General features: G+C 39.5%; 1 non-coding gene across 1 annotated transcript; it reads left to right on the plus strand.

The window, feature by feature from the left end:
* Nucleotides 1-2,196: 2,196 nt before the first annotated feature.
* Trnar-ucu (transfer RNA arginine (anticodon UCU)) lies at nucleotides 2,197-2,269 on the plus strand. Its single transcript has one exon. It is a non-coding gene; the product is annotated as a tRNA-Arg (tRNA).
* The last annotated feature ends 12,709 nt before the right edge of the window (nucleotides 2,270-14,978 follow it).

Genomic DNA, 14,978 nt, shown 5'->3' on the forward strand with positions numbered 1-14,978 from the left:
GTAAGCGTTTTACGGCATGCATTTTCAACCTGCGTAACGCCCTCCCTAAACTGTTCAGAAAAATCTTGCGTAAGATCATATTTAAATTTAAATTAATCTGCGGATTATTATGCAAAATAAAAGTTGGCTGCTGCTATTTCAAGGGATAGGATCCAGACAGATGTGTGATTCTTACTTTAATCATTTTAACAAGTTAAAGTAATAAGAAAATAATACATTGGTGTTTTTAAATTATTTTAATCTCTACTTCTACATCTTGCTACAAAAGTAGTCTAGTGATCACATACTGGTTGTTGTGATTTGTGTTGCAATGCAAGTGATATTGCAAATGTTATTAGTGCATAGCTATGAGTGAGTGTGGAACAGTTTCACGGCATCTGTATGAAATAAACATACGATTAATTTGTCGATAAGGAAGTGAAAGTGAAAGTGAGGATTGTTGACTTGATCGCACATCTCTTAAGCCTCGTACAGACCTGAACATTTCGACGAACATTGCGCCGAACGGCGTGCCGAACTGCGAACGAAACGCAAAATCGACATTCATTTCGGCGAACCGAATGGCGCGATCTTGCGTTTCGGTCGCTGTTCGGCGCGCCGTTCGGCGCAATGTTCGGCGCAATGTTCGTCGAAATGTTCAGGTCTGTACGAGCCTTTAAGTTTCCAACGTGCCCTGTGTATTTCAAATGGGACGCTCGGCGAGAACCTCCGATTTCGTATGAGTGTCAGTAAAAAGAATGGCGGGACCATAAACGTTACATACTGATGAAAATCAAATTTCTTTTAACACATCTTTCGCGGGCACTTTGCCGCCAAAGTCTTACCGTGTTGCATTCATTCTTGCAACGCACGTTTTGCATTTTTGCAACGCATGTCTATCCGATTTTATTGTAAAAACATCACAAAAAACCATCGATAACAATAATCCATCAATAATCCGTGAAAAACGACTTTAGTCGCTTCCCGCTCAAGATGTGAAATCCGCACAAAACAACTAGTCGCTTCCCGCGCAAGATGTGTTAACACTAAACCTATCACGGCCGATCAAATTGACCGCACAAGATAATATTGTATTTAAATAGCTCTTCTATTTTAATAGCTCTTCTAAACCTAAACAATTAGTATAAAAGAAAGGCTATTCTCAATGTGGCATGTCCAGCTCAAAATAAATGAGCCGCCTTATTGAATGAGACGCTATCAAGTTACGCACGTTTCATGGCAATAACGTCCAAACCGCAAAGGTGGATGACACAGTACAATTTTGTAAATCGAGGAGAGAGCACCGCGTTATTTTTTATATAACTGAAATTATATAAAAGTAAATTAGTGCCGTCATTTTATGGAAGTTGTTCATCTACTAATTCATTCAGCAACAAATTGACGTTTATCTACGTTTAATTATATTAAAAATAACTTTTTATAAGGACCGGTCATTTTGACCGCGCACGGTAGGAATAGGTTTACAAGAAGTGTCGGTAGGTTTAGTGTTAATAATTTATTGTTAGGGTATGAAAAAATTACCAATAAATTATAAATATTTTTCTAATTAAATGAGTCCAAACAATAGAATAAAATAGATACAAAATAGAATAAATAGAATAAAAAAAAGTTAAGGAAGTGTGTAGAAATAAAGCGTAAATACATATAATTATACGCAATATTTACCAAAAAAGTAACATTAATGATGATATATTTAAATAAAAGCGAAAATACAGAATAATGTTTTCAGTATGAATTCCTCTGCAACTTTGCATGTGTGTGAAGCTTTTCCACGTAGAAACGTCTCCTGCGATGCATTCGCGTAACAATTCGACCATGTTTCAGTGTTTATGTAGAGTAGAGAAAGCATGAGTATGGTTTTCGTACGTTAAGTTATGCTTTTTGCGGAATAACTCCTTCGAAGGTCAGTTGAAGGTCAATATATTAAACGTGGCTGAATTTATCTTTTTAGTAGCTATAATGTTACACTAATCAGAGTACGTCGTTCTATTAAAAAAACGACGATGACCTTGAAATATCGGAAAATATGACAGAGAAAAAAAAATTTCTTCGTCACGATAATTGCCCCACTGAATCAAGCATTTTCTACCTGAAACATTTTTTCGCATTAGTAAAAACAACGAAGATATTTTCGGTGAAAGTCTTAGATGCCTCAATCTGTATATATACTGACTATAAGAGACGATATTACGTCGAGTCCCTGTGGCGCAGAGGATAGCGCGTTGGACTTCTAATCCAAAGGTCGTGGGTTCGATCCCCACCAGGGATGATGATGATATTATGGGAGTAAGGGTTTCGTTCTTACGGTGTTCGAAACCCGTTACTTCTTTTTTTAAACCATCTTACTTATAAATTGTGTTCTAACCTTTGTTGTTTAATTGATTTTATTTTTATCTAAACGAAAATTAATTATCGATCTCTTTTCATTTCTTTTTAAATTCATTATCACAATAGTTTCATTGTTTAATTTTTAACAATAAAAAATAAATCATTCTTAATTTAGAAAAACAATTGTCAGAGTTGGTTACATTAAAATTTTTTGAAAAAGTATTTACAAGTATGTACTATGTACGCACAAAATAAATTGAAGATAAGAGTAGTATTTACAAAATGTAAAAGTACATGTAAAGGAGTAGTTTAGAATATTTCTTATTTTATAACAAGGTTACATGTATCTTCTTAAAGTATACAATTTCGGATAACTGTTAAATTAATTATTAACACGAAATTCGTAACATTCTGAGACTTGAATAATGTAATTGCAAAGACCATTTGAGGACCATATTTTGATATATGGATACCAGTTTTGCTTCACAGATTAGTACATATTACCATTTGGTTTACAATAAACTCTTTAAAGAAAGTATTTGTATCAATGAAAATAAGAAAATCGGTAGGTCATTCATAATTATTTTTTAGTACTAATATAAACTAGTTGTTTAGCAGAAAAAAGCAAAACATTATAGAAATTAATTATTAAACATTTTTTTTTGTATATACAGTATCAGGTCCAGGTAAGGTAAAGGTATCAGTAGTTGACCAGTTAAGAGAAGTTTTTCACGCGAACAACAGTAACCGCTTGCTCTGTCATCAAATAGCGACAGTCGATGCCTGAAGACACTCTTTAAGTCTTCTAGATTATGTAACAATGCCACTTTTTAAAAAAAGTTTACTTATACAAATTTAAGAAACATATTTAAAAATTCTGTAATTGCTTCAGAAGTTGACCACTCTTAAACATGAAAAATCTAGTAATTGACCTTCTCTTCGTTAGTAGTTGACCACTTATACTAGAAAGAGGGTTAAAGCAATAATGTTGGGAATCATTTTAGTATCATTTAGTTTCAACAATTACTAGCACAATTTACAATTAAAGAATAAAATAAGAAACAAAATAAATCAATTCTAATAAAGCGAGTTCTGCTCGATTTCGTGGGCTCATTGATATGAGAAAGTACAGCCTTCCACTCGTAGTCCAGCACATCAGGCTTGTCTGGCCACTTCCATAATCGCCCGTACACTTCCATGGATGAAATAGTCGCTTTTGTTTTAGTTACACGAAGAATTTTTCCAAAAAAAAAATTTCATCGTCTCTTCAGAATAATTTCTAAAGGAGCCCTTGATAGGAGGCATCTCTCGATAAGTAATGAAATGACTTCTGAAATAAATAATTAAATAAATGCATTTTAATTTTCCGTTGGTATTTATAATGTCACGCACATGGCTGTCTTAAAAGACACTGATCAATACTTGACCGTGAATGCAATCAATAGTTGACCACGTGTCATCCTCTAAAACACAGCATGCTACAAAATTTATAATTATATTTTGTACTCTTAACAATCGTAGATGTAAAATGGATACATTATAAGTCGTAAACAAATTTAAATGAGTCACGTTAGTAATTGATCACGCCTGTCAACTTCTAGAAATTGTTCAAAAACAATATTCAATATTTGACCACCTAATAAACTATTGTTTTCAGGTTAGAATAACAAAAACAATGCATTTATCACTTATAAAACTCTGTGAGAATATAAACAGCAAATAATTCGGTCGCGAAAAGTTCACAACGTATAGATTTCTTTACCTGAACCGTACAGCTTTTCTTAACAGAAACGTTAAGGAAATAGAGATATATCAGCATATTACTAACCTTAATGAATTCAAACGTCCGTTATTACTATGCATACTTCACTTCGCATGCAATTCTTTTGAAATTTAAACAACAGATAGCATGGCATCCGAGATTCACTTTCATCAAAAGTGCACAGCACATAAAAACCTTATTTTTTATGTTTTTCTATAAAATGGCCAACTACTGGTACCTGGTCATCTACTGGTGCCTTTACCTTACAGGATGTACAGAGTACCCCAAGAATTAGTTGTTCGATAAAAAATATTACTCTAAGAGACATCGACGTCTGACGCAGGCGCGCACCAGTGATTACGTATTCAGTTGCCCGATCTCGAAGAAAAAAGTAAATATAATATATACTCACAATTAGTTCGCAGATGTTAACTGTTACAAGCGCGCACTGATTTCATTAAAGTAGTAGCTTTCGTTTGTATCAATTTTTCTGCGATTGCGGAGAAAAATAAACAGAAAAAATATTGGATACATCTACTTCTTGATAATGGACTTTTCAATGAACAACGTGAATTGTAAAGTATATAATTGTATATCATGTATATCATGTATATCATGTGTATCATGTATATACTATACTATATACTATATACAATATATTTATTTATTTATATATATATAAATATATATAATAAAAAATATATATACTATATATAATATTTATAATAATTATTATATACAGGGTGGCCCACATAACTCTGAACAGCTCAATATCTCGAAAACTATGCCACCGATTTTAAAGTTCTTAGTCTTAAATTGCATGGAACTGAAGGGCCTTTCTGACTACATAAACTTGAAGTGGCCTCCCTTCCCCTTTAACGGGGTAGGGGAGGTACCTTTGTAATTTTAAATGGAACCCCCTATAAAATGTTACATATTTAGATTCTACCGGAAAAATTGTCTGAAACATTTTTTTGTCAGATACTTCCATGATGAGATATAACAGTTTGAAGTTTCGAGTTGTAGGTACTTGAAGCGCTCGGAAATAGCGTTATGGAATTATACGCGCTTGAGTCCTTTGCTTATTCATGAAGAAACACAAACAATAATATTTACAATTCTTGAGTTTGACTCACTTATCTATGAAAACGTTTTCAGTTTAGAGCTGTTATTCAAGCAGTAACATTGTGATTATGGCTACTTTTGACACAGAAATGAATATGTTATTAACGTTAGGTGAATGCCAAAAAAATGATCGGCGTGCAGCAGTGATGTTTTTTGAACGTTATGGGATCAAACAATGTCATGCAACATTTCATAATTTAGAAAAGCGGGGATATGTAAAGGACAAAGTTATGTTTGAACCACCGACGACAAAAGAGGATATGAAATAAAGAATACGTGACGCTTGCGCTTCAGTGACTCCCGAAATGTTAAAAAATGTTAGAACAACTTTGATGTTTCGAGTAAATAAATGTTTACAAGCCCGTGGTGGACATTTTGAACATTTAATTTAAAGTACATTTTATTTCTTCACGAATAAGCAAAGGACTCAAGCGCGTATAATTCCATAACGCTATTTCCGAGCGCTTCAAGTACCTACAACTCGAAACTTCAAACTGTTATATCTCATCATGGAAGTATCTGACAAAAAAATGTTTCAGACAAAATTGACTTGTTTTTTCCTGTAGAATCTAAATATGTAACATTTTATAGGGGCTCCATTTAAAATTATAAAGGTACCTCCCCTCCCCCGTTAAAAGGGAAGGGAGGCCACTTCACGTTTATGTAGTCAGGAAGGCCCTTCAGTTCCATGCAATTTAAGACTAAGAACTTTAAAATCGGTGGCATAGTTTTCGAGATATTGAGCTGTTCAGAGTTATGTGGGCCACCCTGTATATGGATTTTGGGCGAGAGTGGGGGTTCTTTCCCATGTCTTGACGAATAGGGAAGAACCGGGCGTTCTTATCTTATCGCTTCGGAGATAGCAGGGTGTTCTTATCTTACTATATCTAAAAAATAGTTTTAAGAGAGATGTTCTTATCTTATCTTATCGGAGGGAAAAAGGGACGGTTTTCCTTATATCATCTAGAAATTTTCCTAGAAGTCTTCCTAATCTTACAACCAAGTGTTCCTATATGAGATGTAGGTTCTGGTCGAGATTAGGGTGTCACATCTTTGTCTTCGGACGGGGCAACGGTCGCTTGTCCTAGGCGCGATTCGTGCTAACGTTTTTCAAGCGATCGGCAAAATATCACACTTCTTGCGCGCTGTTTTGCCGCTCGCTCAGATGACTCGCACCGCGAAGGTGATACGCGGGACAATGCCCGCTACATCTAAACATTTGGCGGCTCTCGCGTCCCCGCCGCTCGCCCTTCATCCGTCCCCGCACACTCACATCCATCCAGCCATCTCACAAAATGTTATTCCCCTGAGTATGCGTTAGATTATTGTCCACAAAGCAAGATGCTAAGTAATCACAAAATGATAGTTCTGAGACAGTACCAGCAGATTCCAAAAGAATATCATCTATCAGAGAAAGAAGACGTGCTGGGAATGTCCTGCAGAGTATCAACATTAAGGGGACCTTGTAACTTGTTACGTGAAAACTTCCTCTTTGAGGTTATTTCGCGCCGAATATTTTGTTTCTGCCTAGTGCTTAATTTATTGTATGGTTTTCGTGAAACTGACGTCTTTAAAACTATGCGATCCATGGGGATAAAGAAAACTGAATAAAGAATATATAAAATATATAATATTTATTAGCAGTATTGGTAACAGTACCACGTAACAATACTTATCCGACATCTTCTCTGCTTCTATCCTTCCTTCCTTCCAATCCACCTCCTCGCTGCTTCACAGAGTTAATTCACTATCTTGTATCTTGTATCTTGACCGTACTGTTTTCAACGCCAGATTAAATAATTTACTAGGCTCAACAAACGAATCTTTAATCACACGTGACAGAATCAGTGTCCACTCAAGCGACAGAATCAATGCGTACGCGTGTCCAGTGGTAGTAACACTAGTTTCGAAACACTGACATCTCGTCGTGAGACGTCCGCTCTTAGTGCGACGGATCTGCCCTCTATAACGAAGGCATGCCAATTTGGCATGGAATTTTGGCTGCAAACTTTGCATTCAATTTGCAATCCATCTGTTTCCGAATCTGACTAGGAATTTGTCGACAAATTTTGGTGTCCAATTCATACCAAATAGGGACCACATTCTGCTCCAAACAGGGTTTAGTACCAAATGGATAAGTCTTTTGCTCGCAAAGTGTGGTGCAAACATTGGGCTAAATTTGCTTGAAGCAGTATTTGGCTAACTGGGAAGATTTATAACCGTAGATGCCTGCAAACCAAATGTACGTCTACTCCCACTCTACTTCTGCCCAATATCGGGACCGACACGACATCACAGTTATTTAAGATGAAAGTGGGATAAAATGATTTGTCTTTATGAAACCGTATAACGTGCTCATCCATAATCAGGAAAGTAATTCTGACATTAAAATTTAATTATTTTAGTCATCAAGGTACAATTTTAAATAACAAAAATTGTAATGCGACGAGGAACAATAAAGCGTCAAGACCCCTCGACACCCCCCGATGTAACAGAAGAATTGCGCCGAGGCAGCGTGGCCGGGGGTTCGAGGGGAACTACGGGGTCTGGAACCTTCTAGACCCCTAGTAACGCGTTATTGATAAAGTTAGCAACGAGTCCGCATAAATACCGGTAGATTACCGCGGAGCAAGCACTCTTACTGCACCTGTGAGAGAGGACGAGGTAAGACCACGGCCGCCCACAGGATGGGAGAGTAGGAAGCAATGCTATCGGACGCCCAGCAGCCCAGGAGAGGACAGGGGTTGCACCTGGACGCCTCTCTGGATACATGGGAGAGGACGGCCATGAAGGCCGGCCGCCCCACAGTGTGTCGAGTATATGGGAATTCGGGAAAAAAGTCATAACTCTTAAATTATGAAATTGTCGAGTAAAGTACCTTAATACTTTTTGAAATAAAATGCAAAGGCGAATCGATTGGTATATAAAAAAATTTTTTTTTAATTATTAAAAAAAAAATTTTTTTTTAATTGCGATAACTCTTATGTTTTAATAAATTCTTATGTTTTTTTACTGCATAAAACGTGTTACGAGCCAGAGCTGCGAGCAACGCGAGAGGCCGGCGAGGGGTTGTTACCCCAGGAATATGGTTTCAATTTGTTAGTTAAGTACGCGGACGCACCCAATGCGAGATCGGGGAGCCGCTAGGATAGTTGACGTCGAGGACGCACCTGATGCGAAATCAGGGAACCTCTGGGAGGTTGGAGTCAAACGCAGACGCACCCGATGCGAAACCGAGGAGCTACTAGGAGGATGAAACTTCGTGAACGCACCCAATGCGGAATCGGGGAGTCACTAGGAGAGACACGCGGCGAACCCGATTTAAAGGAAGGTGGATAACTCACAGACGCACCTGATGCGAGACCAGGGAGCTGCTAGGATACGGAAGAACCCAATGCGAAATCAGGGTTCCGCTAGGATGGTATAATTTTCGTGGACGCACCCAATGCGAAACCGGGGAGCCACTAGGTTGGAGAAATCTTCGTTGAATTGAATCTAAGATTAGTAAGCCTCGTAACTTATATATAATTTAATGGATACAATCCGAGCGGTAAGATTGTATCATGTGGGAACGTTCAATTATTAGATTAGGATATCAGGCAATAATTAAAGGTTGTAGATTACGCGAGTTAACAAACAAGACAAATATATTCTGATTTGGAATAGTTACAAGTGTGATTGTTTGTGTCGCGAGTGGATGTAGTAAGTGTACAATTAGAGAAATTGTTACCTAATGATGCACGGTGTTGACGCACTGGCAATGCGGGGTTAGATAGCGATTGTTGAATGCCAAATAGAATATATACCGAACTGACGGAATCTATAAGGTTACGTTTTGATTCGAAAGGGACTTTAACCCGATCTCACTAGACTTGACGCGACGTGACTGCACGAGTACTGAACCGCGTCTGAATCTTGACTGAACCGCTTCTCGACTAACCAAAGAGGATGAAAATGCATGGGTTTATATACCCTAAAAATGAGAGGGGAATGTATCTGTTTTATTTTACGGTCGCATACTCGTATTTGTCGTTTCTAGTGAGTTTAAGGTTTGCAGCTGGATCTTTGTTTATAGGGGTAAAACGAAGGGTTAGCCAGGATGTTTCCTATCAAAGACTATCTTGACAAAACATTCCAGAAGGGGATGTTTTGAAGATTTCCATATTAGGAAATCTTCGTGCCAGCTGCGTCCAGCCGGAGTACAATCATTAGACAAGGGGCCTGTTGGGACGCTTTTCGTTCTCAGAAAAGAGATTAGAACTTCTAATCGAAATGAACGTGGAGACACGTCTCCATACGTAACAAACGTAGTTTACAATTTTAACGAAAATTTAAAAAAAAAGTACAATACTGTATACATTACTTATTCAAATCTTCACAAGGAGGAATTAAAACTTAGGAATCCTTAAGAGAATTCCTTTATTTTACCTAGAAATAAATAAAATGAGTAAATTAATTAATTAATAAATTAACATAGATAATATGTTATTAAATAATATGTGTACGTACTATACTACTTCAGCTTCACTGTCATCAGAACAAGTGTTTGAGTTGGAATCTGATAAGTAGGATGTTTCATTTAATAATAAATAGTCTCTTATATCTGCAAAATCCTTTTTTTCTTTTTTCGTATGTTTTTTTTTATAATGGGCAATAATTGGATCCGACTCCAGTAGAAGACGATTTAATAGGTCTTTATTTGAATTTTCTCTTGATGTCTTGCGGGTATTATGTTCCCGAAAATATTTTATATTTTTATGTTGAGCCTCTAGAGCTTCTTCGGATAATTTGCCAAGAAAATTTTTTTCGTCATATCAAGTCTGATGTGCTTTAAATTAATATAATACGAAATCTCAAAGGAACCTTTTGGGGTACTTTCTTTAATACTGAATTGAAAGATTGTAAATATTTAAACAATTTTAAAACTAAATATATAATTTATAAGAATAAAATTGAACACATATGTAAGTACTTATCAAATGGCATGCGTCTAAAAATAATTGCAGCAAATTTCTTCGAAAGACTACGCAGAAAACCGCCGTGCGCGAGCGTCTTAATATGGTTTTTTATTATTTTCTCCGCTTGAGCAAATGTGAGCAGATTTAAACCAATGCGAAATTAAAGTTTAATGTGCCACCAATTACTGTAAAAAAATTCACGGGTGTACTTTGATGTACTTTTTTTAAAACTCTAATCAAAGTTGATAAATGTTAAACATAAAAAATTAGGACAAACTGCGATAATTTAAAAAAACTTTTTGGGAGATTGAAGGTCTAATAATGCTAAACACACCCTGTAAAAATCAAATTAAAAAACCAAATAGCTTGCGAGGGACGCATGTTTTCAAAAATGCGCGGAATTTGACAGTGGAGTTTTAGCCTCAATTTTAATAACAAATTGATTTATTCAGTTAAAATTTAAGGCAGTTTTAGAAACTACGTTTTGTTACGAACATTTTAGGATACATAAATTTGCAGATCTTACACTTTGATTTTCGGACTTTTTTCCATTGGACGACACACTGTGCGCCCGCCGAGAGGAAAGAACAGGGTAGCTTCCTGGCCACCTGAGAGTAGGGACGCCTGGTTCCTCTGTACGTTTCGGAGACGTCGGCCATGAAGGCCGGACGCCGAACGGACATGAGAAAACCGGCGAAACTGAGTCGTCGTCGTATCCCCAGAGGGAGAGTACGGTTGAAATAAACCGGACGCCCGATAGTGGTATCGCGTATTATATATCTTTTTGTAAAATATTTGTCGCTAACTTTTTCTCTCTCTCTTGAAAGAATCTATTTTATATGACAAAACCTATCTCCCATCATTTGTAATAACATTTTGGAAAATATATCCTGTGTCCCCAGATTCTCCGATTCCTATTATTCCGCAAGCACCCACCGCAATCCTTACGTTACAGAAGTTACATTTTTTATTTAAAGGCCTGCGCCCACGCGGGCTTCGATCTGTGCCGGCGGCCGCGACTCATCGCGACTCTTTCCTTCCCATACGCTGTCCTTCTCTGTGTTCGAAACTTTTATCGCTTGTTACACAAGTAAATATCATCGGAATTATATCACATTTGGTTTCATTTTAATCAGAAAAATGTCACGAATATGTTGGTAAAAATTTCATTAAAAAATAACGAAAAATAAAGAAGTTCTGTAATTGGATTAGTAGTGGTCTTCTGGCCTCACACCGATGTAGCAGACAATGTTGTGGCCGCGACGGCTCTCGAGATTCGGCCATTCACCGCGGTGGTGTGAGGTGTTTCACTGATTTGGAAACGTGAGATTGGCACTGACGTATAACGATAATTTACTGTATTCTCGTGACTGTATTCTGTTTCAGTCAGAACCGATATATAACAGATTGAAACAGCTATTTTCAGAACCAATCCTGTCCCTGTCACGAAAGAATAATTGCAAGCTGCAACGACTAAATAGCCAGTAATTATAATCTTTGGAAGTGAGAACGAGCAGGTCGATGTACACATATAATATGTATCAATATACCATTTCTTTTCTTGAGACTGTCTCTACTTTCTGAATCCTACATGTATTACATATTACTTTTTAATAAATACTTTAAATACATAAAATGGTACTATTTATTACATCCCGTGTTTCATATTAGGTACTGATCTTTTAATTGCAGACAATTAATAAAAATGTAATTATTAATAATCACTGTATTATTTTGTGGAATTAGCTATTAATTCAAGCATGTTCAGGAATCAAATGTCGGATTTCGGTAGATCGTGCACCAACACACACGCGGCTCGATCCATGTGTCGATCATGTGTATCGATCAACAACGCCACGTCTATCCGTTACGATTACGAATCGATTCGAGCGTAACGGAGCATTCTTGATCCAAGCCTCGAACGGTATACAAGTGTTTTTCTTTTGCTCGCTCTTCGAACGTACGACAGTGTAGCCGCGCCTATCGCGTTCTGTTAATCGCCTTTACGTACTAAGTTTTCGGAAATTCGTGCTCTCGTGCCTATCGCGGGACTATTGTCCACCAAGTGCGCATCGCGATCTTTTTCGCAATAAAGACAATTTTATCAAGGATCAGTGATCCTGCGTTCGTTCAAACACTCCCACTGCATATCCTCGTCAGGATAGTTCCAGCTATCCCCTCATCTCCGCCACGCGCGAACAAAGCAGAATATTTGATCTCTGCTTGAATACAATTCTTTCTGTTTCTATACTCATTTAAAGCAGAATAAATGCTTTTTTTTTAATATAAATAAACTTTTACCTACTGATAGTAAACAAAATAATAATTGTTGTTGAAAATTTAAATACCTATTCAGCGCTATTTATATCTTGAAATTGATTCATATAAACTGTTGATGGCTTCTTTGAACCTTTTGCGATCAAATACAATTTTCAAAAGGGACGGAAAAATATTCAAAAGATTGTCAAAAAATATTTTAATGACAGTTGTTATGCGAGGTTCCATATTCGTTACAAGTTTCCGGCATGTCTGTTATTAGCGATGTTAACGACGGGATATCTGGACTGGCTCGCTGGACTGTGGTTGGGTGATTGATTTATACTGTTCGAGTGAGCGGATAACTTTGTTTTATTACAAGAGCCTGACGAGCTCTCTTTCTCACACAGGACCTTTCGATACGGCGATTTGACTCTCACTGGTCTTAATCCGGCGCGAGAAACGGCAGCTATTCGGCAGAGATCGGTTACAAATTCAATGTCGCCAATCAGAGGCTGCGACGACACTTAGCCAAAGACGCGGGGTCATAAACCAAAAACCTGTCAACAGTCACGAGTGACTGAATCTCGGAACGGTTGGAGACAATACCATCTCGAGCAACCGGCGAGCTATTAATAGCGATTTGAACGTTATTCCGCTTACGCAAACATGGTTTTAAACAAGCGATAATTATTATCGATATTGTCATTATTGATAAACAATTGCTTCAAAAGTAATAACAATAATGGTAAGAGATCAACTAAATCTGAACTCCTGTATGCTTTTACGATTGAACGATAAGTCAGATCAGCAATAAACAGAATTTTATATAGATATATGGTTTATAATTAATAAATTCTTGCACAACTTATGAAAATATTTGGAAAAAAGAACTAATAATTGTATATGTTGTAACAGACCTGGCTGCGCCAGGCCTGTTCCTAGCCGCGATCGCCGCCGAACCCGAACTTCCCCGACTACGACCGACGGATACCGAGATCCGCCGGTATCCACGAACGTTCGCCGCGACCCCCGCGTCGCCGAACCGATCTTGGCGGTAAACGGAAACCGCCATGATGCGAAACCGCCCCGCCGGATGCGTGACGCCGCCGGAAAATCCGCCGCGAACCACCCCGCACCGCATCCCTCGCCTAGCGAATAGAGAGAGGATATAGGGAACCGGCGCGCAGGAGAGGCTCTCTTTTCCGGACCTACCGTACGCGTATCAAAAGAGCCTAGCCGAAAATACGAGAACCAAAATCATTTCCGCCGTCCGCCGTGCGAGCTACGACAAGTACGCGTGTGCTTTCCTCTCGCCACTGCCGCGCAGTTTTCTCCACGTCGTCGCGATCCGCGAAATCCGCGTCCGCCGCCGAGAACACTCCTGAGGCCATGGACCCCGCCGTGATACGTTCCCCCGCGTGGGACCCGGGCCGAAAAACCGCGATCCGCGATCCACCGCTCCGCGAGCCGTGACCCGCGAACCGCGACCGCCGCGAACCGCGAATGACCATGAACGAACAGTGAGCCGCATGCAAAACACGTGTTGTTGACCGCCCGTATCCCGCCGCGAACCTCGCGTTATCCCGCCGCGAACCTTGGCACGGCAAGCCAAATCCGGCCGCGAGGACCCGTTGTACGAGATCCGCGGAAAACGGATTCGTTACAATGTAATGTTGTGACGGGTATCCATCGGGGTGGAGGTAATGCCAACTCAGCCGGCTGCCAGGGGTCGGTAGCGCCTCGAGGAGGAAAGAATTGTAGTCGGTTTTCTGAGTGAATACTGGTCTTTATTCTCAGTCTCCTTCTATCTACAACCGTTGCCCACAAGTGGCGTGATCGCGACCGGTATCGCGGCGGTTTGGTAGCGCGGTATCGCGGCGGCGGTTCAGTATCGCGGCGGTCCGGTATCGCGGCGGTTTCGCCTCAGAATCGGGGTGTCGGTGACCAGGAAGGTCCCGTAGGCTTGCGCCCCTCGGGGGAGGGATTCCGGCCCGTTTGCACGGTGCCGGCTCGGACTCGTTTTCCCGTAGGCTTGCGGCTCGGGGGAGGGATTCCTGCCCGTTTGCACGGTGCAGGCTCGGATGCGGGAACGGTGGTTTTGGCGGGAACGGTGGTTTCGGCGGGAACGGTGTACGGTTGGTCGGATGTACGGTCGAGGCCTTATGTGGCGGTGGCGGTGCTCTGCTGAGATAGATTCTCTACGGAGTGTCGGATGCCTCGCCTCGACTGCCCCGTTTCGCTGTTCTCGTGGCCTATTTATTCCTCCCACCGCCTACTTTCACTCGCGAGCAGCGTGCCCGTATGGCGACACGTACGAGGCGTCGGTCATACAGCCGACCCTGAGGATCGCCTCCGTCGTCACCTTCAGGTGGTTCCGGAGGCTTTCCGGTATCGGTGGATAGACTTCAACCGCACTAACTCTTTTCGAACCGTATCGCGAGTTTCCGAACGAACGTATTCCGAAACACACGAGAATCTCGACTATCCGTTATCAACTATTCGACTCGGGAACGATATACTTGCCTTCGTCTCGTTTTAATTATTAT

This window comes from Halictus rubicundus, chromosome 4 (assembly GCF_050948215.1).
Source record: "Halictus rubicundus isolate RS-2024b chromosome 4, iyHalRubi1_principal, whole genome shotgun sequence".
Taxonomy (NCBI): Eukaryota; Metazoa; Arthropoda; class Insecta; order Hymenoptera; family Halictidae; genus Halictus; species Halictus rubicundus.